At 48.1% G+C, this 25,972-nt stretch overlaps 1 protein-coding gene across 5 annotated transcripts in view; it reads left to right on the top strand.

The window, feature by feature from the left end:
- Positions 1 to 24,283: 24,283 nt before the first annotated feature.
- Positions 24,284 to 25,972, top strand: part of TMEM63A (transmembrane protein 63A) — a 42,303-nt gene continuing 40,614 nt past the window's right edge. For 3 of the 5 annotated variants that reach the window (XM_053604040.1, XM_053604039.1, XM_053604038.1), the window contains exon 1: positions 24,285 to 24,361. The gene's annotated coding sequence lies outside the window, so the exon portion shown is untranslated. Of the gene's footprint in view, positions 24,436 to 25,972 lie in introns of all 5 variants that reach the window. The other 2 variants (XM_053604036.1, XM_053604037.1) reach the window with 2 other exon arrangements.

The following is a 25,972-nucleotide window of genomic DNA, read 5'->3' as shown; positions in this document are numbered from 1 at the left end:
CTTGAACCTGTAAGCTCAGGCAATCCACCCTCCTCGGCCTCCCAGAGTGCTAGGATTACAGGTGTGAGCCACAGCGCCCAGTGCAGGATTTCTTTTATTACATAGCAAAATGTGTGTTTTCAGAGTGGGAGGAAGGTTTAGTAGACACCCCCACCTTACTCCCATCCCTGATATCCTCAGGCATATGAAACTCCCCTCTCATAGAAAATGGATTTAAGCCCTTCTGGGAAGGTTGAAGCCCCCATAGGTTACTCTTTACTTGTAGAGTTTTTGCGGCATGTACTATATCATGGCAGTGCCCTGACATCGTGAGTCCTGTCATTGGACTGTCTTTCCTGGTGGCGTCTGGGCCAGAGGTCAAATGAAAGGAAGTGGGGAGCACCTAACATGTAGTGGACCCTTAGAGAGGCCTCATGCTTTCCCTCGTATGAGATGGTATTTTTATGCCAACTCATTTGACACAATTGGGCCCCAGGAACCCCTCCCACTTTGCAGGCCGGTTGCCTCATAGCCCTGCCGGTTGTATTTTAATGTATGCTCAGTGACAAATACAGAAAAGAATGAGACAGAGCCTTCATTTAGTGGGACCGCATGCAAATGCAAACTATTGGTCCTCCTATTCCTAATGCTTGCTTTCAGGCTCAATTTAAATGGGCATGAGCTGAGGAGGCCAGGCACTGTCGCAGCAGCCCCTAGTGGCCCCTATGGCCCTAGACTCGATCGCTGCAGGAAGGAACCAGACCTGACATGGATTAGAAGTATGAGCTTGCAGGAGGCAGGCTAACCTTGCTTGCAGGATAGCCCTGAACAACCTCCGAGTAGCCTTTTATTGACACAGCACAAGACAGATGAGGGGAATATTAGATAATGATTGCATGCCTAAGGATCACCATGGGCTCCGCTCTTTCTCCACAAGGACCACCTGTGGACGAATCGCCCAAGGGTCTGTCCCCCAGCTGCAAATCATCTTGCTCAGAGGTTGTCTGGCACTTGGCGTCCTCTACAAGGCACTATGCTGGTAATAGTGGCAAATCCAAGCAAGTGCCTCCCCTGCTGAGGACGGCCGCTAATCCTTGGATTGCTCCTGTAGATGGCTGAGGTTCACCTCTGATGCCACCAGGACAAAGGTTAACCAGAGCCCTCAGGGGATCCCTTGAGGGCCTGGTATGTCGGTGGAAAGGAAGGAAAATAATCCCTCCATTCAGACACTAGCCATCTGCTTTTCCCACAGATGGGTAATGCTTCCATTAAGAGTCCTCTCCAGGCTCGGCACCTGTGGTCAAGCGGCTAAGGCGCCAGCCACATACACCTGAGCTGGCGGGTTCGAATCCAGCCTGGGCCCACCAAACAACAATGACACTGCAACCAAAAATTAGCCGGGCATTGTGGCGGGTGCCTGTAGTCCCAGCTACTTGGGAGGAGGAGGCAGGAGAATCTCTTGAGCCCAAGAGTTGGAGGTTGCTGTGAGCTGTGACACCACAGCACTCTACTGAGGACAACAAAGTGACATTCTGTCTCAAAGAAAAAAAAAAGAGTCCTCTCCACTGGGCTGTATCCTGACCCTTTGGGATCAATTTGACCCACAATCCTTGAAGAAAAAGCGTCTCATTTTCTTTTGTTCAGAGATTCGGCCACAATATAAAGTCCCTGATGGTTAACAGGGATACCCTTTGTATCCAAAGGGTCAGGATACAGCCCAGTGGAGAGGACTCTTTTTTTTTTCTTTGAGACAGAATCTCACTTTGTTGTCCTCAGTAGATGGTGAACAATGGCCAACTGAGGGCATTACAGCACCATCCTACAGTTAAGGCTGTACTGTAAGAGGTAGGGAAAATGGATAAAAGTCCCATGTGTACAAGCTTTCTTTTTCCTGAGGGACAATCCCAAACTGTATAATAAATGCAGAGTAAGCCCCACTACTTTACTCACAGAGGTCTCTAACTATTCCAGTGTCAAAGTGGCTATCCTGGGCGGGTGCAGTGGCTCACACCTGTAATCCTAGCATTTGGGAGGCCGAGGCGGGTGGATTGCCTGAGCTTACAGGTTCAAGACCAGCCTGAGACAGAGTGAGACCTCACCTCTAAAAATAGCTAGGCATTGTGGCAGGTGCCTGTAGTCCCAGCTACTTTGGGAGGCTGAGGCAAGAGAATTGCTTGAGCCCAAGAGTTGGAGGTTGCTGTGAGCTATGATGTTACAGCACTCTACGGAGGATGACAAAGCGAGACTCTGTCTCCAAAAAAACCAACTAACCAACAAACAACAATAAAAATAAAGAAGCTATCCTGGCCCCGTATCCAGGACCACCACCACAACTTCAGTCTCTTCACAGCTTCTATCTCCTCTACAGCCCCAGAGAAGGGAGGCATGAGTCAGGGGCCTGAGGGGGCATTTCTCCCCCTCCACATCTTTGTTCCTTCTTACACCCCTCTGAGAGTGTTAATTAATTAATCCAGACCAGGATTAATGACCAGGGTGTATACCCCTGTTTTTCTAACTGACTTAAGGCAAATAAAAAATTGATCTGAGCAAATTTCCTGATAACCTTAAAAAGTATATAGACATTTTGGAAGGTCTGACTGAGACAGTATCTTGATTTGTCATGGACAGACATGATGTTATTATGATCAAACCTTAACACCTTCAGAGAGGACCAGTGTCCTAGAGGTGGCTTGAGAATTCGGTAGTGATTTCTATGGGGCTTATATAAGAGAAGATATGACACCTGCACAAAGAGATTGGGTACCCACTAGGGCACCAGCAGGCTCTCTTGACCCTGAATGGGATCCTGGTAAGGGGACCAGCACCACAGACATCTGCACATGTGCCTTACAGAAAGGGCTCCGCCAGACCAAAAAACCTCCCTATGAATTACATGAAACTCGGCTCTGCGCCTGTCCCTCAAGCGGCTAAGGCGCCAGCCACATACACCTGAGCTGACAGGTTCAAATCCAGCCCAAGCCCACCAAACAACAATAACGGCTGCAACCAAAAAAATAGCTGGGCATTGTGGCCAGCGCCTGTAGTCCCAGCTACTTGGGAAGTGGAGGCAAGAGAATCACTTGAGCCCGAGAATTGGAGGTTGCTGTGAGCTGTGATGCTATGGCACTTTACCTAGGGTGACAGCTTGAGGCTCTGTCTCAAAAAAAAAAAAAAAAAATTACTTGAAATTCTCCTCAATAGTACAAGGAGAGAGATGAAAATCCCTCAGCCTTTCTAAAGCCTTTCAGGGAGGCACTGAAAAAACACACCTTTCTCTCCCCTAATGCTTATGAGGGAGAGCTAATTTTTTTCTTTTTGGAGAGAGAGTATCACTATGTTGCCCTAGGTAGAGTGCCGTGGCATCACAGCTCACAGCAACCTCAAACTCTTGGGCTCAAGTGATTCTCTTGCCTCAGCCTCCCAAGTAGCTGGGACTACAGGCCCTGGCCACAACGCCCAGCTATTTTTTTGTTGCAGTTGTCATTGTTGCTTAGCTGGCCCAGTTAGGGTTCGAACCTGCCAGCTCTGGTGTATGTGGCCGGCGCCCAAGCTGCTGAGCTACAGGTGCTAAGCCAAATTCTTTTTTCTTGAGACAGAGTCTCACTATGTCACCCTCTGTAGAGTGCTGTGAAATCATAGCTCATAGCAACCTCAAACTCTTGGGCTTAAGCGATTCTCTTGCCTCAGCCTCCAAAGTGGCTGGGAGTACAGGTGCCTGCCACAATGCCCGTCTGTTTTTTGTTGCAGTTATCATTGTTGCTTAGCTGGCCCAGGCTGGGTTCGAACCACCAGCCGGTGCCATAACCACTGTGCTATAGGCACCAAACCGGGAGAGCTAATTCTTTTTTTTTTTTTTTTTTTGCAGTTTTTGGCCAGGGCTGGGTTTGAACCCACCACCTCTGTCATATAGGGCTGGTGCCCTACTCCTTTGAGCTACAGGCGCCGCCCTAGGGAGAGCCAATTCTTAAAGACAAATTCATCACCCAAGCTACCTGTGACATTCAGAGAAAGTTACAAAAACAGGCCTTGGGCCCTAATCAGAATGTAGAGGAACTTCTTAAAGTGGCTACCTCTGTTTTCTACAACCAGGAGCAGGAGGAGAGAGGGGCACAGGAAAAGAAAGAAAAGAGGAAGGCAACAGCCTGGGTTATGGCCCTAAAATAGGCAGGAGGATTGGCAAGGGCAAGGAGAGGCAGGAATGAATGCTTTCACTGAGAGCAAAGTGATGTACATTCTAAGAAGCAAAATCCTAAGAGACACCAGCTTATCAGCAATAAATGGCCACCAGGTTCCTGTCCCACTTGTGGAGAAAACCACTGGAGACAGCCTGTCCTCAGAGTCACAGGCCTGAGTGGGGAGACTCCTCCCCAACCTCTGGGGACCATTGGCAGAACCGGGGGCTTCCACCGATGACCCCGGCACATTTCATCACTGCCCACGAGCCCCAGGTGCTCCCGTTTGTTGACGGCCGTAATGTTAACTCTCTATTGGATACAGGAGCTGCATTCTCCCTCTTCCTTTCTAATCCCAGATGCACCTCCTCCAACTCAGTAACAGTTCAAGAGGTGTCTGGGTTACCTTTAGTTAGATATTTTTCATAGCCACTGACCTGCAACTGGGAGGGACTGTCATCTTCTTGTGCCTTCCCGATCATGCCACAAAGTCCGAAGTCACTCACAGGGAGACACATCCTAACCAAGGTAGGAACTATAATATATGTTGACCTTAATCTAACAACTGCTCTTTGTTTATCTCTGCTGAACCATAAAGTAAACCCTATTGTGTGGGCTGAAGGAGAAGTGGTAGGGCAAAACATGCACAGTCGGTATAGATAAGATTGAAAGACCCAACCCTTTTACAAACCAGAAACAATATCCCTTCAGGCCTGAAGTCCCAGAAGGATTTAAAGAAGTATTGGGGGCAGCGCCTGTGGCTCAGTGAGTAGGGCTCCGGCCCCAGATACTGAGGGTGGTGGGTTCGAACCCGGCCCCTGTCAAACTGCAACAAAAAAATAGCGGGGTGTTGTAGCAAGTGCCTGTAGTCCCAGCTACTCGGGAGGCTGAGGCAAGAGAATCACCTAAACCCAAGAGCTGGAGGTTGCAGTGAGCTGTGACACTACGGCACTCTACCGAGGGTGATAAAGTAAAAATAAAGAAGTATTGGCTCCCCTGAAAACACAGTGGCTATTCGTTGCCTGCAATAGTCCTTGTAATACTCACATTTTGAGGGCGCCTAAGCCTAACAGGGAACAGAGACTCGTACAAGACTTGGGCATTATTATTACTATATATATATTTTTTTTTTGAGACAGAATCTCGATATGTCGCCCTTGATAGAGTACCGTGGCATTACAGCTCACAGCAACCTCAAACTCTTGGGCTTAAGCAATTCTCTTGCCTCAGCCTCCCAAGTAGCTGGGACTACAGGCGCCTGCCACAACGCCCACCTGTCGGAGGCACCTGTGAGAAATACTTTGGTAATAAGGGATTGGGGAAGGGATTTGACATGATTGGCTCCATTAGTGAGATGCATGAGAGCACAAAAGTACGTACATCATTGGTAAGCAGTCTCCGCACCTGTGGCGCAGGCGGCCGTGGATGACCTCTGGGAGACGTTAGCCCGGGCTCCTCCTTTGGCTCTGCTTGCTCCAAGGACGCCTGATCGGCACTCTCCTACTAAGACTGCTACTGAGAGATTGCTGCTGAGATGCTGGCTCCTACTAATATTGACTGTGACTTGTAAGGTGCTTCAGCACCTGACACCTGATCAAGACCTACCCCTGAGTAAACTGGCTCAGTGGTCTGCTTCCAGACAGTTTCATGGGCTGGGCCGGGAAACCTAGCGTCCCAGCTCACTGGGCGGGGGCCAGAGATGCGGCATCTCAGGCCCCCACACCTGGCTTTTTTTATTGTTGTTGTTGTTGCAGTTGTCGTTGTTTAGCTGGCCCCAGGCCAGGTTTGAACCCACCAGCCTGGATGTATGTGGCTGGCACCCTACCCACTGAGCTATGGGCGCTGTCCAAGTTTTGTGCATTATTACTGATGCAGTAACTCTTACATCCCATCATCCCAAATCCCTGTACTTTACTATCACAAATTCCCGAAGAGGCTCTGTGGTTCACAGGTTTAGATTTAAAAGATGTTTTCTTGGGCGGCGCCTGTGGCTCAAGGAGTAGGGCGCTGGTCCCATATGCCGGAGGTGGCGGGTTCAAACCCAGCCCCGGCCAAAAAAAAAAAAAAAATGTTTTCTTTTGCATACTTTACATCAAGACTCTCAATACCCGGTGGCCCCTGTGGCTCAAAGGAGGAGGGCGCCGGCCCCATATGCCGGAAGTGGCAGGTTCAAACCCAGCCCCGGCCAAAAACTGCTAAAAAAATAATAATAATAAATAAAATAAATGTTATTAAAAAAACAAAAAAAGAATTCATTATGGCTCAGCGCCCATAGCTCAGTGAGTAAGTCGCTGGCCACATACACCAAGGCTGGTGGTTTGGAGCCTGGCCAGGGCCTGCTAAACAACAATGACAACTACAACCAAAAAATAGCTGGGCGTTGTGGCGGCCACCTGTAGTCCCAGCTACTTGGGAGGCTGAGGCAAGAGAATTGCTTAAGCCCAAGAGTTTGAGGTTGCTGTGAGCTGTGATGCCCTCCGCACTCTACTGAGGGCGACATAGTGAGACTCTGTCTCAAAAAAAAAAAGTTCATTACATGGGACTAATATTATCCCACAGAAAAAGAGCCCTTGGGAAGGATAAGAAAGACCTCATCCTCTGGTTCCCACAACCCAAGACCTTAAAACAACTACATGGATTTTTTTTTTTGTTTTTTTTTTAGAGACGGAGTCTCATTTTGTCACCCTCAGTAGGGTGCCGTGGCATCACAGCAACCTCCAGCTCTTGGGCTTAGGTGATTCTCTTGCCTTAGCCTCCCAAGTAGCTGGGACTACAGGCGCCTGCCACAATGCCCAGCTATTTTTTTGTTGCAGTTTGGCCAAGGTCGGGTTTGAACCCGCCACCCTCGGTATATGGGGCTGGCGCCCTACTCACTGAGCCACAGGTGCCGCCCAACTACATGAGTTTTTGAGAGTTACCAGCTACCCTCCCTCCCTCCCTTCCTTTCTTTTTTTTTCTTTTTCTATTTCTTGTTATGGAGCCAAAGATGAAAGATTATTCAGAGGCACAAGATGAAAGGAAAACGGAGGCCCAGTTTGTGGAATTAAAATGGCTTTATTCCACCTGGGTGCAGGTGGGGTAAGATTTCCAACCAGGCCCAGAAGAAATCCAAACGAAGGTAATGGCGAATGGGGGTCAGGAAGGTGGGGGTTGGGACATTCCCTGTCCTGAGTTGGACATCTGTTGTAAGGGTTGGGGGTGACCCATTTACCTTTCCCAGGTGGGACATCCACTGGGGTAAGATAGGGGGGTGATCCATTCACCTTTCTTTTCTTTTCTCTCTTTTTTTTGAGACAGAGTGTCACTTTGTCACCCTGGGTAGAGTGCTGTGTCATCATAGCTCATAGCAACCTCAGATTCCTGGGCTCAAGCAATTCTCTTGCTGCAGCCTCCCAAGTAGCTGGGACTATAGGCGCCCACTACAAGCCTGGCTATTTCTTTTTTCGTTTTTTTTTTTTGGTGGGGGGGTGGGGGTGGAAGGGGTCTCACTCTAGCTCAGGCTGGTCTCAGACTGGTGAGCTCAGGTGATCTGCTTACCTCGGCCCCCCTGAGTGCCAGGATTACAGGGATGAGCCACTGTGCCTGGTCCACTATACTCATTTTTTTTTTTTTTTTTGAGGCAGAGCCTCAAGCTGTTGCCCTGGGTAGAGTGCTGTGGCATCACAGCTCACAGCAACCTCCAACTCCTGGGCTCAAGCGATTCTTTTTTTTTTTTTTTTTTTTTTGTAGAGACAGAGTCTCACATACCACCCTCAGGTAGAGTGCCGTGGCATCACACAGCTCACAGCAACCTCTAACTCTTGGGCTTACGCGATTCTCTTGCCTCAGCCTCCCGAGCAGCTGGGACTACAGGCGCCCACCACAACGCCCGGCTATTTTTTTGTTGCAATTTGGCCGGGGCTGGGTTTGAACCCGCCACCCTCGGCATATGGGGCTGGCGCCCTACTCACTGAGCCACAGGCGCCGCCCTCAAGCGATTCTCTTGCCTCAGCCTCGCAAGTAGCTAGGACTACAGGAGCCTGCCATAACACCTGGCCATTTTTTTGTTGTAGCTGTCATTGTTGTTTGGTGGGCCTGGGCTGGATTTGAACCCGCCAGCTCTGGTGTATGTGGCTGGTGCCTTAGCTGCTTGAGCTAAAGGCACCGAGCCCACTATACTCCTTATTAACATGACCACAAAAGAAGGGGACTCCCTGCCTTGACTGAGAGCCAGAGGAAGAGACAGCTTTTCAGCAACTACCATGGGCTTTTATTCAAGCTCTGGCCCTAAGTCTACGTCTACCTATGGGTCAGGAATTTAATTTACATGTCACTGAAAGAAAAGGAGTAGCTTTAGAACTTATAACCCAGACAAGAGGTCTTGCTTCACAACATATAGCATACCTCAGTAAAGAAATACTCTTGGACCCACCACACCTGAGTAAAGAAAGAGACAGAGGAGGGCCAGGTGCAGTGGCTCACGCCTATAATCCCAGCACTCTAGGAGGCCGAGGTGGGTGGATTGCCTGAGCTCATAGGTTTGAGACCAGCCTGAGCTAGATCGAGACCCCCATCTCTAAAAATAGCCGGGCATCATGGCAGGCGCCTGTAGTCCCAGCTACTTGGGAGACTGAGGCAAGAGAATCACTAAAATCCAAGAGTTTGAGGTTGCTTTAAGCTGTGACGTCAAGGCACTCTACAAAGGGTGACTAAGTGAAACTGTCTATTTAAAAAAAAAAAAAAAAAAAGAGGCTCAGCGCTTGTAGCTCATGTGGCTAGATGCCAGCCACATACATCGGAGCTGGTGGGTTCGAATCCAGCCTGGGCCTGTCAAACAACAATGACAACTACAACCCAGAGGTAGCCATGAGTTGTGGCGGGTGCCTGTGGTCTCAGCTGCTTGGGAGGCTGAGGCAAGAAAATCGCTTAAGCCCAAGAGAGTTTGAGGTTGCTGTGAGCTCAGACATCATAACACTCTATCCTGGAATCCTGGAACAACAGAAAAGGAGATTCTGTCTCAAAAAAAAGACAAAAAGGAAAGTAAAGCCTAAAAATCTTTCAAGCCTTTGCTTTTACAGACTGCCTTTTATTTACTTATTTATTTATTTTTATTTTTAATTTTTTTTGAGACAGAGTCTTACTTTGTCGCCCTCCGTAGACTGCTGTGGCATCACAGCTCACAACAACCTCAAACTCTTAGGCTTAAGTGATTCTCTTGCCTTAGCTCCCAAGTAGCTGGGACTATAGGCACCCACCAAAATGTCAGGCTATTTTTTGTTGCAGTTGTCGTCGTGTTTAGCTGGCCCAGGCTGGGTTCAAACCTGCCAGCCTCAGTGCACGTGGCCAGTGCCATAACCACTGTGCTACAGGCACTGAGCCTATTTATTGTTTTCAGACAGATTCTCACTTTGTAGCCCTTGGTAGAGTCCCATAGCGTCATAGCTCACAGCATCCTCAAACTCTTGGGCTTAAGTGATTTCTCTTGCCTCGGCCTCTCAAGTAGCTGGGACTACAGGCGCCTGTCACAATGCCCAGATACTTTTAGTGATGAGGTCTCGCTCTGGCTCAGGCTGGTCTTGAACCTGTGAGTTCAGGCAATCTCCCCACCTCAGTCTCCCAGAATGGTAGGATTGCAGGCATGAGCCACTGCACTTGGCCTACAGACTGCCTTATCTCCTCTTTGCCCTCCTCCCTTAAGTCCTCTGAATCGACAACTTCCAGAGAGATCCTCTGACCTTTCATCAGAATCAAAATGTGTGGACTTACCTTGCCTAAGATGTTGTGAATATTTCTCACTTCTGTCTAGCAGGTGGGACTTAGGTAAAACAAGTATTTAGTAGGAGTTTCCTCTCCTCTACAATTCTTGAGAAATGGCACCCTGTTCAAACAAATTAATAAGACTATAAAATATGAAAATATATACACTTGGGGAACCATTCAAAACTTTAAGGGAGAAGGCATGTTTCCATCAGATTACAGTCACACCCAGTGCAGAATGTGAACCTTTCTTGGGTGTAGCTCACACTACACAGAAGTGCCAGACCAAGTTGTAAGATGCCTTATGCCCTATATTCACGGTCACATGAAACTGCCTCATGGATGGTCCTTTTATGTGGACTCCAAGCCTATTCCTATATCCCTGCATATGCTTGGGGAGGCCCATGTTCACTAGGGAGATGAGTACCTTTTCTCACCCAGAAGAAATGCCTCCAAAAATTAAAGCCAAGGAAAACTAGAGAAATCAACCTTTCTTCTCCATGTGACAGCAACATACTTTTATTTATCCCTGGTGAATATATAGCTCTATCTCTTTTTGTAATATCTGCTATGTTTATAAAGCTCAATGTAGAAGCAAACTCTTTAGTATGTGCAATGGTTAAATCATTAAATGCAACTTCACGAGCTATTTCTGCTTTAAGTGTAGAATTAGGGTAGATTTGAGAAGTGATATTAGAAAACTGAACAGCTATTGATTATTTTCTTTTTTTTTTTTTTGAGACAGAGCCTCAAGTTGTCGCCCTGGGTAGAGTGCTGTCCTAGGCTCAAGCGATTCTCTTGCCTCGGCCTCTCAAGTAGCTTGCCTGCCACAATGCCTGGCTATTTTTTGGTTGTAGTTGTCATTGTTTGGCAGGCCCGAGCTGGATTTGAACCCGCCAGCTCTGGTGTATGTGGCTGGCACCTTAGCCACTTGAGCTAAGGTGCTGAGCCTATTGATTATCTTTTTTTTATTTATTTTTTTTTTTGTAGAGACAGAGTCTCACTTTATGGCCCTTGGTAGAGTGCCGTGGCCTCACACAGCTCACAGCAACCTCCAACTCCTGGGCTTAAGCGATTCTCTTGCCTCAGCCTCCCGAGTAGCTGGGACTACAGGCGCCCGCCACAACGTCCGGCTATTTTTTTGGTTGCAGTTTGGCTGGGGCTGGGTTTGAACCCGCCACCCTCGGTATATGGGGCCGGCGTCTTACCGTCTGAGCCATAGGCGCCGCCCTCCTATTGATTATCTTTTATTAAAACATCATCTTGTGGGCAGTGCCTGTGGCTCAGTGGGTGGGGCACCAGCCCCATATACCAAGGTGGTGGGTTTAAGCCCGGCCCTGGCCAAACTGCAACAAAAAATAGCTGGGCGTTGTGGCGGGCGCCTGTAGTCCCAGCTACTTGGGAGGCTGAGGAAAGGGAATCCCCTAAACCCAGGAGTTGGAGGTTGCTGTGAGCTGTGATGCACGGCACTCTACTGAGGGTGATAAAGTGAACTCTGTCTCTACGAAAAAAAAAAAAAAACAACCCAAACAAACAAAAAAAATCATCTTGCGTGTGACAATTTCAAAGGTATTCATGGTTTTAATCTATCAGATAATTCCAATTTGGTGAAATATAAAATAAAACAAATTAAAGATACAGTTCAAGGCATAAAGGAGAACATAGGATTTCTTTGATCTGAATCTTTCTTCTTTTTTTTGTTGTTGTTGCAGTTTTTGGCCTCGGCCGGGTTTGAACCTGCCACCTCCCATATATGAGGCCAGCGCCCTACTCCTTGAGCCACAGAATGCTGCCCTGAATCTTTCCTCTTTATTTTGCTGGCTCCCAGGATGGGGATGGGGCTGAGCCTTGGTAGTGGGAATCATGGTCATCATATTTCTTAGCCTTTCTGTTTGCTATTGTGTACATTGTGCTCCTGCTTGCTTGACCGCAATCACTAATTGCTTTTTTTTCTGTGTTTTTTTCAAAGACTCACCCATGGAATATTTGGCCTCATGTCAAGGACCCGTCCACTGTCCCTATCTGCTTTGCAACCTGTAAAATACTTCTTTCCACTTATCACAGCCACCTCCCTGTAGAACCCCCACACCCTTTTTTTTTTTTAACACTCTGAAAGCAGTCAGATCAATCATCGCCCCAGCCCCTATCCCGTGACAGCAGTTAGGGCTTCCTTTTCGGAGGGAGGAGGATGGAGACAAGAAGAGTGACACAGGGAAGCCAAGTCAGCTGTGTTAAAGGAACACGCTCCCTTACGCAGTCCAGAGACAAAAGGCAGCAGGGCAGGTGCTCTGAACCACATCAAGGCATTTACTCTGAGTCATAAATAACCAGGGAGACTTGTGACCAGTTCTTTGTAGAAGTCTCATGACATACAGTAGATTGAATTTTAACTTTAGACACTTGGCACCAGAAATTAAGATATAAAAGAACAAAGGAACATAGGTTCCACTTCCTTGCACACAAAGAAAGTAGATAAGGTTAGACAACATATCCCCTTAACATTTAGTTTTCATTGGCAACCCGCTTAGGACCAACAGAAAGAGGCTTTGCTCTTCTCTTTTCTTCTCTCTCTCAATAAAAGAATTTCCCTACTTGCCCTTAATAAGCGTCTGGTTCACTTGTTCCCTCTCTCTCTTTCCTGGGCACTTTCTCTGTCTCTCTCCTCTCTTCCTCTCTCTGTCAGTGAATTTGTTCTTCCACTTAGGTGGACAAGAACCTGGTTCAATAACTCAGGTAACAACACTAAATGTTATTTGTCTGTTACATTGTTCAGGGATATGTTTTTTTGTTTGGTTTTTTTTTTGAGTCTCACTATGTCACCCTCAGTAGAGTACTATCCCATCATAGCTCACAGCAACCTCAAACTCCTGGGCTTAAGCCATTCTCTTGCCTCAGCCTCCCAAGTAGCTGGGACTACAGGTGCCCACCACCATGCCCAGCTATTTTTTGGTTGCAGTTGTCATTGTTGTTTAGTGGGCCAGGGTGGGCTCAAATCTGCCAGCCTCAGCTGGCGTTGTAACCACTGTGCTACAGGCACCAAACTGATGAACGTGTTTTAGCTGCTTTGCTTTGCACTCTTACAAACAATGCTGCTCTCTGCCTCCATGCCACTGGGGCTGGCGGGTTCAAACCTGGCCTGAGCCTGCTGAACAATAACAACTACAACAAAAAATTGGCTGGGCATTGTGGCAGGGGCCTATAGTCCCGGCTACTTGGGAGGCTGAGGCAAGAGAATCGCTTAATCCCGAGAATTGCTATGAACTGTGATGCCATAGAACTCTACTGAGGATGACACAGTGAGACTCTGTCTCAAAAAACAAAAAAAAGAAAAAGAAACAGTGCTGCTCTAATCATTCTTCTGCATGCATTTCTGTTCAACTGAAAGGAACTGCTGGATCTGAGGGTAATGTATCATTTTTCTTTCTTTCTTTTTTTTTTTTTGAGACAGAATTTCACTTTCTTATCATCAATAGAGTGAATGCGTCACAGCTCACAGCAACCTCAAACTCTTGGGTTTACGTGATTTCTCTTGCCTCAGCCTCTCAAGTAGTTGGGACTACAGGTGCCCTCTGCAATGCCAGGCTATTTTTAGAGATGAGGTCTTGCTCTGGCTCAGGCTGGTCTTGAACCTGTGAGATCAGGCAATACACCCTCCTCAGGCTCCCAGAGTGCTAGGATTACAGGCATGAGCCACTGTGCCCAGCCCAATAATGTGGTATCTTAACTAGTAAATACTAACAAATTCTCTAGGGTGCTGTAGCACTCTCTATTCTCACCAGCAATATATGAGAGTTCTCACTGCTTCAGATACTTGCCAAATTGGTATTATTCAATACCATTCTTGATTTGTAAAAACTCCTATAATGAATACTTCCTTACATAATAAAATTGTATTAAGTTCAACTGTAAAGCTCATACTTTACAATGGGGAAACAATAAAACGCTCCTACTAAAACCAGAAACTAGACAATGCTATCTACTATTATCACTTTTATTTAACATTATTCTGGCGGTACTGTCAGATAATGTAATTACACAGTAGAATGAAACCAGAGGAACAAATTCTGAAGAAGAGGAATTAAATTCACATTATTAGGCTGGGAGCCCGTAGCTTAGTGGTTAGGGCACCAGCCACATGCTCTGGGGCTGGTGGGTTCCAACTTGGCTGGGCCTGCTAAACAAAAAACAAACAAAAAAAACAAAAACAGCTGGGCATTGTGGTGGGCACCTGTAGTCCCAGCTACTAGGGAGGCTGAGGCAAGAGAATTGCTTGAGCCCAAGAGCTGGAGGTTGCTGTGAGCATGATTCCACGGCGTTCTATTGAGGGTGACAAAGTGAGACTCTGTCTCATAAAAAATAAAGTAAAAGATCATTATTAGCAAATAGTAAGATTTTGTACCTAGAAAATGAAAGAGAATTAACTAAGACCTATTACAAATGATAAAAACATTTAGTAAAGTGATTGGGTTCAAAATTGGTAAAAATAGAAACCAAGTCTTCAATGACACAAACAATAATTAAGCCGTACCATGGGGCGGTGCCTGTGGCTCAGCGGAGTAGGGCACTGGCCCCATATGCTGGAGATGGCGGGTTCAAATCCAGCCCCAGCCAAAAAAAAAAGCAGTACCATGAAATAAAAGATAATTTTTTTTTTTTTGAGACAGAGCCTCAAGCTGTCACGCTGGGTAGAGTGCTGTGACATCATAGCTCACAGCAACCTCCAACTCTTGGGTCAAGTGATTCTCCTGCCTCCACCTCCCAAGGAGCTGGGACTACAGGCACCCACAACAACACCCAGCTATTTTTTAGTTGCAGCCGTCATTGTTTTAGTGGGTTGGGCTGAATTCGAACCCGCCAGCTCAGGTGTATATGGCTGGCACCTTAGCCTCTTGAGCCACAGGCGCTGAGCCTCTTTTTTTTTGAAACAGAGTCTCATTATGTTGCCCTTGATAGAGTGCCTATGGCATCACAGCTCACAGCAACCTCAAACTCTTGGGCTTAAGCCAGTGGTTCTCAATCTTCCTAATGCTGCAATGTATTTTCATTGTTAAAAAGGGGTGGCAAACCACACGTTGAGAGCTGCTGAAGCGATTCTCATGCCTCAGCCTCCCAAGTAGCTGGGACTACAGGCACCTGCCACAATGCCTGGCCATTTTTTTTGTTGTAGTTGTTTAGCTGGCCCAGGCTAGGTTTGAATGCACCGAGTCAGCCATTTTCAATAAAAATAGGAAACATAAACTCTCTAGGAATTGATTTAACAAGTTAAATATAAGATGTAAGTAAGATAAATAAACAAAGGCAAACTGGAGGCCAGGCGAAGTGGCTCATGCCTGTAATTCTAGCCCTCTGGGAGACTGAGGTGGGTGGATTATCTGAGCTCATGGGTTTGAGACCAGCCTGAGCCAGAGCAAGACCTCTTCACTAAAAAATAGCCGGGGGCGGGTGCCTGTAGTCCCAGCTACTTGGGAGGCTGAGGCAAAAGAATTACTTAAGCCCAAGAGTTTAAGGTTGCTGTGAGCTGTGATGCCATAGCACTCTACGGAGCACTACAAAGTGCGACTCTGTCTCAAAAAAAAGAAAAGGCTTGGCTCGACAGTTAGGGTGCCAGCCACTTACACTGAGGCTGGCAGGTTCCATCCCATCCTGGGTTTGCTAAACAACAATGACAACTGCAACAAAAAATAGCTGGGCGTTGTGGCAGGTGCCGATAGTCCCAGCTACTTGGGAGGCTGAGGCAAGAGAATTGCTTAAGCCTAATAGTTTGAAGTTGCTGTAAGCTGTGACACCATGGCACTCTACCGAGGGCAACATAATAACATAATGAGACTCTGTCTCAAAAAAAACCCAGCAGACTGTTACCTTAAGAAGATGCCAATGGGGCGGCGCCTGTGGCTCAGTCCGTAAGGCGCCAGCCCCATATACCAAGGGTGGTGGGTTCAAACCCGGCCCCAGCCAAACTGCAACAAAAAATAGCCAGGCGTTGTGGCGGGTGCCTGTAGTCCCAGCTACTTGGGAGGCTGAGGCAAGAGAATCGCTTAAGCCCAGGAGTTGGAGGTTGCTGTGAGCTGTGTGAGGCCACGGCACTCTACCGAGGGCCATAAAGTGAGACTCTGTCTCTACAAAAAAAAAAAAAAAAGAAGAAGATGCCAATGCTTCCTGAATTAATCTATACATTTAACATAATTCAATAAAAACAGAGCATGGCAAAACCCAGCCCATATAAAACAAATTAGGGGGCAGTGCCTGTGGCCCAGTTGGTAAGGCGTCGGCCCCATATACCAAGGGTGGCGGGTTCAAACCCAGCCCCAGCCAAACTGTAACAAAAAAAAAAATAGCCGGCCGTTGTAGTGGGTGCCTATAGTCCCAGCTACTCTGGAGGCTGAGGCAAGAGAATCGCTTAAGTCCAGGAGTTGGAGGTTGCTGTGAGCTATGCGATGCCATGGGACTCTCCCAAGGGCCATAAAGTGAGACTCTGTCTCTACAAAAAAACAAAAAACAACAAATTAGGCTGGGTTTGGTGGCTCACATTGGTAATCCTAGACCTTTTAGGATTCAGGGCAGGAGCATCACTTGAGGGCAGGAATTTAAGACCACCCTGGGTAATAGTGAAACCTTGCTTCTACCTAAAAAAAAGAAAAGAAAAGAAAAGAAAAAATATATCTAGATGTGGTAATGAATGCTGAATACTTGTAGTCCTAGCTATTGGGGAGGCTGAGCCTGGAGGATTGCTTAAGCCCATGAGTTTGAGGTTGCTGTGAGCTATGATGATGCCACTGCACTCCAACCTGGGCAACTGAGCAAAACCACACGACACTATCTCAAAAACAAAAAACAAAACAAAAATTGTAAACTGGTGGAAAACATTGTCAGTGCAGATAACACAGAAAAATCTAATGTCCCTAATATACAAATAGAAAAAACTCACAACTCAATAGAAAAATGGACATGATGTATAAACACACAGTTCCCAAGAATGGAAATACAAGCTGGGCACAGTGCCACACCCCTGTAATCCCAGCTACTTGGGAGGATCACTTGAGCCCAGGAGTTTGAGGGTGTGGTGTGCTATGATTCTACCTGTGAATATGATGAATAGCCACTGCACTCCAGCCTGGGTAACAGGGACACTCAGTCTAGAAACTACCGTATTTCCTCAAGCTCTTTGATGTTGAATCTCTCTTCATCTGACCAGGTTTTACAGGCTGAATTGTGCCCCTTCAAAATTCATATATTGAAGCCCTAACCTCCAATATCTCAGAATGAGATTGTATTTGGAGATAGGGGCTTTAAAGAGGTAATTAAGAAAAAAATGAGGGCATCAGGGTAGATTATAATTCAATATGACTCGTGTCTTTATCAGAAGAGAAAATTTGGACACATACACACAGAGGAAAGGACAGGTAAGATCACAGTGAGAAGACTACAATTGGGAAGCTGAGAAGAAAAGCTTCAGAGAACTCTGCCTGTCAGACCTCCAGCCTCTAGCACTGAGAAAATAAATGTCTGTTTAGGCCACCTAGTCTGTGGCATTTCATTATGGCAGCTTTAGGAGACCAATGTACCAGGTATCATCAGAAGATTCTTACCCAAATGTGTCCGGGTTGCTGCCTGGCTGACAGCAATTACAAATTCTGATTTCAAAAGAGGCTGAAAATCAGAAAACAATAAGCCCTTTAGAATCAACTGAACTAAGATCACCCATTGCCTCTAGAAAGGAGACTAGAGGGTGGGAGACTTTTCATTGTTCTGTTTAAAAAATACAATTATGGTGATAAATTAAAATTATAATTAGAAAAAACAGGGTATCGACCATGTTGAAAGATTAGTAAGATTTGCGTGGCAGGAAAAATATGTATCTATTTACAGGAGCACAGATAGAGGTAAAATGGGCAAATAAGGAACAAAAGAAAGGAGACTGACATTTCTCTTCCCTTCTGATGAATGATGTGATATTTGTATTAATTACACAACCAAAATTAAAAAACAATGTTAACATACTTTTTTTTTTTTTTGAGACAGAGTCTCACTATGTCCCCCTCCGTAGAGTGCTATGGCATCACAGCTCACAGCAACCTCAAACTCCTGGGCTTAAGCGATTCTCTCACCTCAGCCTCCCATATAGCTGGGACTACAGGTGCCCGCCATAACACAGGATTTTTTGGTTGCAGTTGTCGTTGTTGTTTAGCAGGCCCAGGCCAGGCTCAAACCCGCCAGCCTCAGTGTATGTGGCTGGCACCCTACTCACTGAGCTATGGACGCCGAGCCAACATACATTTTTTAAAAGTTAAACACTGTATTGGGTGGCGCCTGTGGCTCAGTCGGTAAGGCGCTGGCCCCATATACTGAGGGTGGCGGGTTCAAACCCGGCCCCGGCCAAACTGCAACCAAAAAAAAAATAGGCGGGCGTTGTGGCGGGCGCCTGTAGTCCCAGCTACTCGGGAGGCTGAGGCAAGAGAATCGCTTAAGCCCAGGAGTTGGAGGTTGCTGTGAGCTGTGTGAGGCCACGGCACTCTACCGAGGGCCATAAAGTGAGACTCTGTCTCTACAAAAAAAAAAAAAAAAAAAGTTAAACATTGTATTTTTTATTATTATTATTATTATTTGCAGTTTTTGGCGGGGGCTGGGTTTGAACCCTCCACCTCCGGCATATGGGGCTGGTGCCCTACTCCTTTGAGCCACAGGCGTCGCCCAAAAGTTAAACATTTTAATAATTAGTAACAGTATAAAAGACTCCTACCATTTATCGCATGCCTACTTTATACCTGCAGACTGTGCTAGGCGCTCTGTATATGTATCTCCATTAATACCAACACTGTGGGAAAAGAACATTAATCCCATTTTATAGGAGGAAACTCATATTGAAGAGGGTACATACCCCTCTGAGGCCACACTGCTAGTGACTGTGAATGATATGATTCAAGGTTTGAACACATTCTCACTAGGAAAAGTCTGGATGAATGGAATCTACCTGGGTCCTTATTCCTGCTTTGTTCTCTCCAGTCCTCTCCCAGGGATCCTCAAGAAAGATTGGCTCTGAGGATCCACGAGTCTCAACTGCTCTAGGAGAGCAGGCAAGGTCCACCCAGGACATGTTTGGAAACCCCAGGGACCACATGGGCCCCCAGTGTCAAGGAGGTGAGTGGTACAGGATTGGGGCAGCTCAGGGCATCTGGGACTGGTCTTGGGGGCATTTCCTGAGCACTCACAGTGATGTCCCTGCCCAGGAAGGGAACAGCAACCACCCTGGAGACCCCAGATGCTGTGTTCTCACCTGAAAGCAATTCCACTTCTGGACTTTTAGCAAGGATGACCTCTGATCTCATGTTTTCTCCTTGCCCTCACCTGGCAGCCTGGCCTCTAACTGGATTAGGGGCAGGAGGGTGGTTGTGAGTACAACGTCCCTGTCCTCATCTGCCTTCCCACCTCAAGCTCTATTATCCATCTCCCCAGGATGGCCAGCCACAATGCCCTTACTTCTGGGCCCAGGGCCATGTCCAAATGGACCCCGAGTCCAGGATACTGATCCCTCATTCCTTTGCTCCCCTCTCCTCCCACACACAAAAGCTCTGGTTCTGAGCCCACTTTAGCAGCCCAAGCCTGACCTGGGACAGAGGTAGGAGGAGCAGCTCCATTTCTTTCTCTGCATAAGAAAGGGTATGGACTGCCCTCCTGCTGGAAAACAATTCAGCCCTTAGTAAACTGTCTCCCAAAACACATTCCCTTTCTTCTTCTGGCTGTGGCCAGATTTAGCAAATAAAAATATAAGACTGTGGGCTCGGCACCTGTAGCACAGTGGTTATGGTGCCAGCCACATAACCGAGGCTGGTGGGTTCAAACCTGGCCCGGGCCAGCTAAAACAATGACAACTGCAACAACAACAGAAGTAGCCAGGCATTATAGCAGGTGCCTGTAATGCCAGCTACTTGGGAGACTGAGGCAAGAGAATCGCTTGAGCCCAAGAGTTGGAGGTTGCCGTGAGCTGTGAGGCCATGGCACTCTACCGGGGGCGACAAAGTGAGACTCTGTCTCTAAAAAAATAAAAAATAAAAAATAAAAAATTCTTCCTTTGGCTCTAAGGAGGGCCTGGGTAAGTATCAGTTATTAATGTTTTTTAGTTATTTCTAGCTACCCATGCCATATCCTGAACATTACTGAACATAATGAGAGATGGCTCATAAATCTCCTTCCCACATGCCCTGATCTCAGCCCTCCCAGCTGACCGCTGACCCTGTCCTTGCCCACACAGAGCTCAGGGGGATTGTGACCCTGACGTGCCAGTGACCGAGAGCACACACTGCTGCTGCCAGGAGATGTACATTGACCTGCAGGGGATGAAGTGGGCTGAGCACTGGGTCCTGGAGCCCCCAGGCTTCCTGGCCTTTGAGTGTGTGGGCACCTGCCAGCAGCTCCCAGAGCCCCTGACATCCAAGTGGCCGTTTCTGGGGCCGCGACAGTGCATCCCCTTGGAGGTGGCCTCGCTGCCTGTGATCGTCAGCATCAGAGAGGGAGACAGGAACAGGCCCCAGGTGGTCAGCCTGCCCAACATGAGGGTGCAGAAGTGCGATTGTGCCTCGGATGGGGCACCCGTGCCAAGGAGGCTGGAGCCATAGGTGCCCAGTGCAGCCACTGAGGCTGCTGACTTCTGTGTCTTAAGTGTTCAGGGCTCCATGGAGAACTAGGGACTACTGAACTGCTGATAGGCACAAGCTCTCTGCTTTCCACTGAGCTCAAATTTGTTTCCTATGAGAAGTTAGCTCACTTAATTTTTGCTTTCCATGAGAGAGATTTCTTGGCCCCTGGGTAGCCCCTGCCCAGTCTTCTCTGTTCATATTATTGCTTGCACTATGTCCTAAGCACTTAGATGTGGAGGCCCTGTAACCTAAGGGTAGAAACCCTAATTTGTCACTTTCTCCTTGTCCTGGTTCTAGGCTGAGTTTTCATCGAAGATGTGAGGTCAAGTGTAGGTTGATGTCCCCATCCCAGGTAACAAGCTTTGCAAGACATGAGTAAAACACATTTTATTTGGTACTTTTGTAATTTTCTATTTTAACCAAAGCTCTGCTAATTGAGGAGGAAGCAGAAAGTTCTATAGGTAAACCTGATTATAAAACCAAGGAAAGAGCTTGAGTTGGCCAAGACTTGGTAAGAGTCTTGGTTAAGTAACACAGGAAGCTAGGATCAACTGGCCTCTCAGTTTGAGAAATCTTTTTGTTATTGTTGTTGACTTTTTGACTTTTCTGGGCACAGTGATTAGACTTTAGTTCAGTTCTACTTGCATCAAAATGAAAAAAACTGTTATCAAAATCATCATTGATATTACAAGAATGTGAGTTGCTCCTTTGGATTTTGGGCAAAAGGAGCAAATGTTCACAACATTTTAGAATGCCAAGATTACAGGGGCTTTTAAGCTGTGAACTTGATGCAGCATCTCAGCCTGGAACATGGACATCTTGGGTTATCGGCAAGTCTACACAACCCTTATTAGCTATAAATTTGATATCCTTAAACTTTCATTTCCTTCTTTATGAAATAAAAATAATCTCTGGCTTCCATACTTTTACTGGACATTTAATAGTGATTTTACAAGCACTCTACACACTGACATAACAAGGGCTATAGCTAGGCTTGGCGCCTGTAGCACAGTAGTATAGCACTGTGGGTTGGAACCCGGGCCAGGCCTGTTAAACAACAATGACAACTACAACAACAACAAAATAGCTGGGCACTGTGGTGGGTGAAGGAGCACAGTCCACTGCACCCTTGTAGGTGAATCAGTCTCATCTGTGCTCCTTGAAGATACTAGACTCTGAGAAAGGACATTTCTAGGTATGAGTTTTGGGGGATATTCTCCCCCAGCTCACATAAGCAGCTTTGCTGAAAAATGCAGGCAGTCATGACTTAAAGGAAAGAATATCCTGGAGGGCTCTCACCAAGTAGTAGCTGGAGACAGAGCATCTGCCTCAGGCAATGGACAGTTGCACTTAATCCCCTACCTCTATTTACACAAAAACTTTCAGTTTTTGTAGGCAAACAGAACAGATAACCCAGCCCTTTGTGATTCATCTCCGTTGTTGTTTATCTCTAAATAAGATATTCTTGGTTTAGAAAGGTGTGTACATACTTTGCTGTATTAACTCTGATAAGGCATCTTTACCTTTTGTCTTCCTTGTTCTTGGATTATTTCTATCTGATGATTTTGGGTATATAAGAATGTAAATAAGAACGGCCATTTGCTGCTGAACCTGAGCGAGCACAAGCCATCCCTTAATAAATCATTCATTTCGTCTGTAGTGTCTGCCTCCATGTCTCTGACTAGGCCAGTGGACAGCAACAGGCAGGCACCTGTAGTCCCAGCTACTTGGGAGGTGAGGAAAGGGAATCACTTAAGCCCAAAAGAATTTGAGGTGGTTGTGAGCAACTCTGTCACAAAAAAAAAAAAAAAAAAAAAAGGGCGGTGCTGGCCACTTACACGGAGGGTGGTAGGTTCGAACCTAGCCCACGCCCAGCTAAAACAACAATGACAATTGCAACAACAACAACAAAAATAGCCAGGCGTTGTGGCAGGTGCCTGTAGTCCCAGCTACTTGGGAGGCTGAGGCAAAAGAATTGCTTAAGCCTAAGAGTTTGAGATTGCTGTGAGCTGTGATGCCACAGCATTCTACCAAGGGTGACAAAGTGAGACTCTGTCTCCAAAAAAAAAGTGGGGGGGGAGGCTATGGCTATATCAGCACATGTTCTGATCCATCAATGCCTTCTCTTAATTTTGAATACATTTACTGAAGAACAAATTTAAAAATTAGAGGGACCTTACCTAACAATTGCAATCAGTGTAACTGGCTTATTGTACCCTCAATGAATCCCCAACAATAAAAAAAAATAAAAAATAAAAATAAATACAAATAAAAAAATAAAAAAATAAAAACACTAATTTTCTCAACAAAAAAAAAAAAATTATTTCCCTCTCTGAAACCATCTCTCTTGCTTTCTTTTCAGTGGCTCCATGATGCTGATTATTGGAGCCAGAATCTTGCACTTCCCTGGACCCATGGCACAGACCAGTCAGGGGGTGGCACAGTTGGGACAGGGAAGGGATAAGGATCAGCAGGTGGACAGGGTGAGTCTGAGGAGCCCAGGAGAAGTCCAGGGGGCCACACCCAGGACCCTGTGCGGCTCTTTGGCAGCAGCAGGTGACAGAGCAGGGAAGAGGAGATGGCACAGCTGTGGAGGGTTAGGGTAGAGCTTGGGGAGAGGGGCAGAGGAAAAGCTCTAGGAAAGGACCAGCGGCTAGAGGCTTAGGGGGAGAGAAGGAGGAAGCCAGATGGGACAGAAAAGAATTGATAGAGGCAGGAAGAGAAACCCAGCCCCACCCCTGGAGAGCCAGAGGCTGGTGCTGGAATCAGGGACAGGGAGGCAAGGAGGATATTTTTATCATTACAGTAAAAGATAAAAAGCTCAGAAATGGAAGAGAGGTCAGAGAACCTGCGAAGCTGTCCATGCAGGGGGTGAAATTATTCAGAAGTCAGGACGTTTAGTGTTGACAGGACTGGATTGGTCCAATCGTTCATTTCACAGATGGGAAGACCAAGGTCTGCCGAGGGTGGTAGTTTGCCGGGGAAGGTGCGCTGGTGTGTAGTGCCCCTGGAATCCTGCCTTGCATTCTGCGCAGTGCACATCCGGCATCGGGCATGCGGAGGCCTGCCCTGCCCTCAGCGAACCTGCAGTCCAGTTGGGGAGCCCTCTGGTTCACTGGAAGCCCCGGCTACCCAGCCGGGAGACACACCGCGCTTGGCGAGCTGGGCTGCAGTCCGTGCCCCTGGCCGCCTCACTTGGGCAGTAGCTGGGTCCCAGGAAGCGTTGGAAATGCTGCGACCCCCATTGAGGGCAGGACGGAGACTCTCCGGGCTTTCACGGTCCTGGCCCTCATAGGTGTTGGGGAGCCGTGGCCTTTTGCAGGGGGCTCCGGGTGACCCCAGACTGCCTGGAGCCGAGTGCGCGCCATGTCCAGCGGAGCTCCTCGTTCTCTCCCCTGCCGTCCCCAGTCCCCACGGAGCGCCTAAGAACTCGTCCCGGGAGTTCAAAGCACAGTCGCGAGCGTTTGCAGATGCTCTCCCCGCGCACCCCCCGCGCACCCACCCTGTGCTTGGCCCGGGTCTCCCGGAGGCTGAAGAGGCCGACCCGGCAGCGCCCCCCTCGGCCCCAGGCCCGGGCTTGTCTCCCGCTGGGAGAAGTTGGGAGGACTGATCAAGTTGTCCCGGGGCCCCGGCAGGGCGGAAAACCGCCGGGCGGCACCAGCCCCAGCACAGCCGGCTGCGTCCGGGCTGCGCCGGCGCGGGTGGACGCTCCAAATTGGGCAATCGGTGGGCGCAGCTCTGCGCATGTGCAGAAGGCGCAGAGTTTCACTTGGTAACTTTTCGGCGGTGGGTTCGCCGCCCCGCCGGCCAGGTCTGCCCGTCCCCTCCCCGGCCGCGCCGCAGGTAACGTGGGACTGGGGTTCGGCCTCCTGCTTCCCCCGGATGTGTGGGCCTGGGGGTCCCCGCCGGAGCGCTAAGTATGTGTCGGGTGCCTGGCGCGGTTCTCAGTTTCCGCCGCTCCACCGCCGAGCGGGGTGTCTGTGGGGAAGGGTGGGGTGCGACTGATCTGTCAGGGGACCCGCGCTCCTCGGGACTGCCTGGCAGCTTTTCCGGACTTCTCTCTTCTGGGCTCCAGCTTTTTGCTGGTACAAGTGATCCCTCCTCTTCCCTCTGGGCAATTTGGGCTTTGTCGACGGGAGTCTGCCCTCTCCCAGACCAACCAGGAGCGCAGCCGTGGGGCTCTTCCTTCTCCGACTCCCTGCGAGGCAAGCCTGGGAAAGGGGCCGGGTGCCTGAGTCCCCTGCTGCTGGGAAGGCAGAAACCACCCACAACCTGTCCCTCGGCGACCATTCCCCGCTACCCTGGCGGAGTCCTGAGGGGGGAGTCGGGGGGAAGGGGAGAGGTGGGGAGGAGGAGGGGCACTAGGTAGGAAACCACATCCACAGATGGTTCCAATACCTGAGAAGACTGGCTACCTGAGACTCTGGGGTGGCCTCAAGGGCAGGAGGCGACAACGTGGTGAACCAAATTACTTCCAAACTTCCTCCAGCTCTGAAGCTCAGCAGTTGTGTCCCTGCTCTTGTATTGTTGAGAGTTCCTGATTTTTAAGTGAATGAATGGTGCTCACCAGTACAGGCTGCTGTGGGAGGCCTTCTAAGGCCTTTCCTGGCCACTGACTCCTGTGGGGTTGTAGACACCCCCTGGGGATAGGGAAAGACAGGTCGTTCCCTGCGAAGAAGCTATCCATATCCCTACCCCCACCCCATGCTCCACTGTCTTCCTTATTCCTACTCTGACACCTGTCAGGATGCCCTGGAGTCTGCTGTGCTTTTAAGGAGGATGGGAAAAGAAGCAATGCCCCATTTTCCCTTCACTCACTCTTCTTTGTTTAGCGTTGGGACAAAGGTCTCCCCTGGCTCTGACAGAGAAGTCATCAGGTGGGGGCCTGCCCTTGCGCGCTTCTCATTAGCTGGAGGGGTGACTTAGAAGCAAGCAGTTTTTGATTGCTCAGGAGGGTCAGGAATTGTTTCCCAGCAATCCTAAGAGAGAAAATCTGTGTCCTCATTTCATAGAGAAGGAAGCCCAGCGCAGAGTGGGTAAGCCACTTGCTAAGCTGTGTGGTGCTGAGACCCTAACTCCAGAGTTTGTTCCCATAGCTGCTGAACAGCAGTGCCTCCCATTTTACACAGTTGCTATATCATGTCTTTGGTATTCCTGGGTTGATGTCTGTACAGGTAAAAATTGTCTAGTTTCCTGGCCCTGGGTGGTGGAGCCATAAGAGAAGTTGTGTTTACTTTGCAAACTTGTTCTGCATCTGTAGAATCAGAGTGAGCTCCTGAGGCAGAAGGTTTAGAGCTGCCTCTAATCTTGCTTGGTAGATTTGGTGATGATAAGAACACATTGAATTTGTATGGGGCTACAGATGTTCCTTCAGCATTCTGCTGTCATTGCTGGGAAGGGGGTGAAGAGGTAGTCAAGGCTGCTGCAGGGGCCTGCCCTTGTTGCCAGCTCAAA

Source organism: Nycticebus coucang, chromosome 10 (assembly GCF_027406575.1).
Source record: "Nycticebus coucang isolate mNycCou1 chromosome 10, mNycCou1.pri, whole genome shotgun sequence".
Classification (NCBI taxonomy): domain Eukaryota; kingdom Metazoa; phylum Chordata; class Mammalia; order Primates; family Lorisidae; genus Nycticebus; species Nycticebus coucang.
Note: the sequence above shows the minus strand (reverse complement) of the source record. Positions and strands in the feature narration are given on the sequence as shown.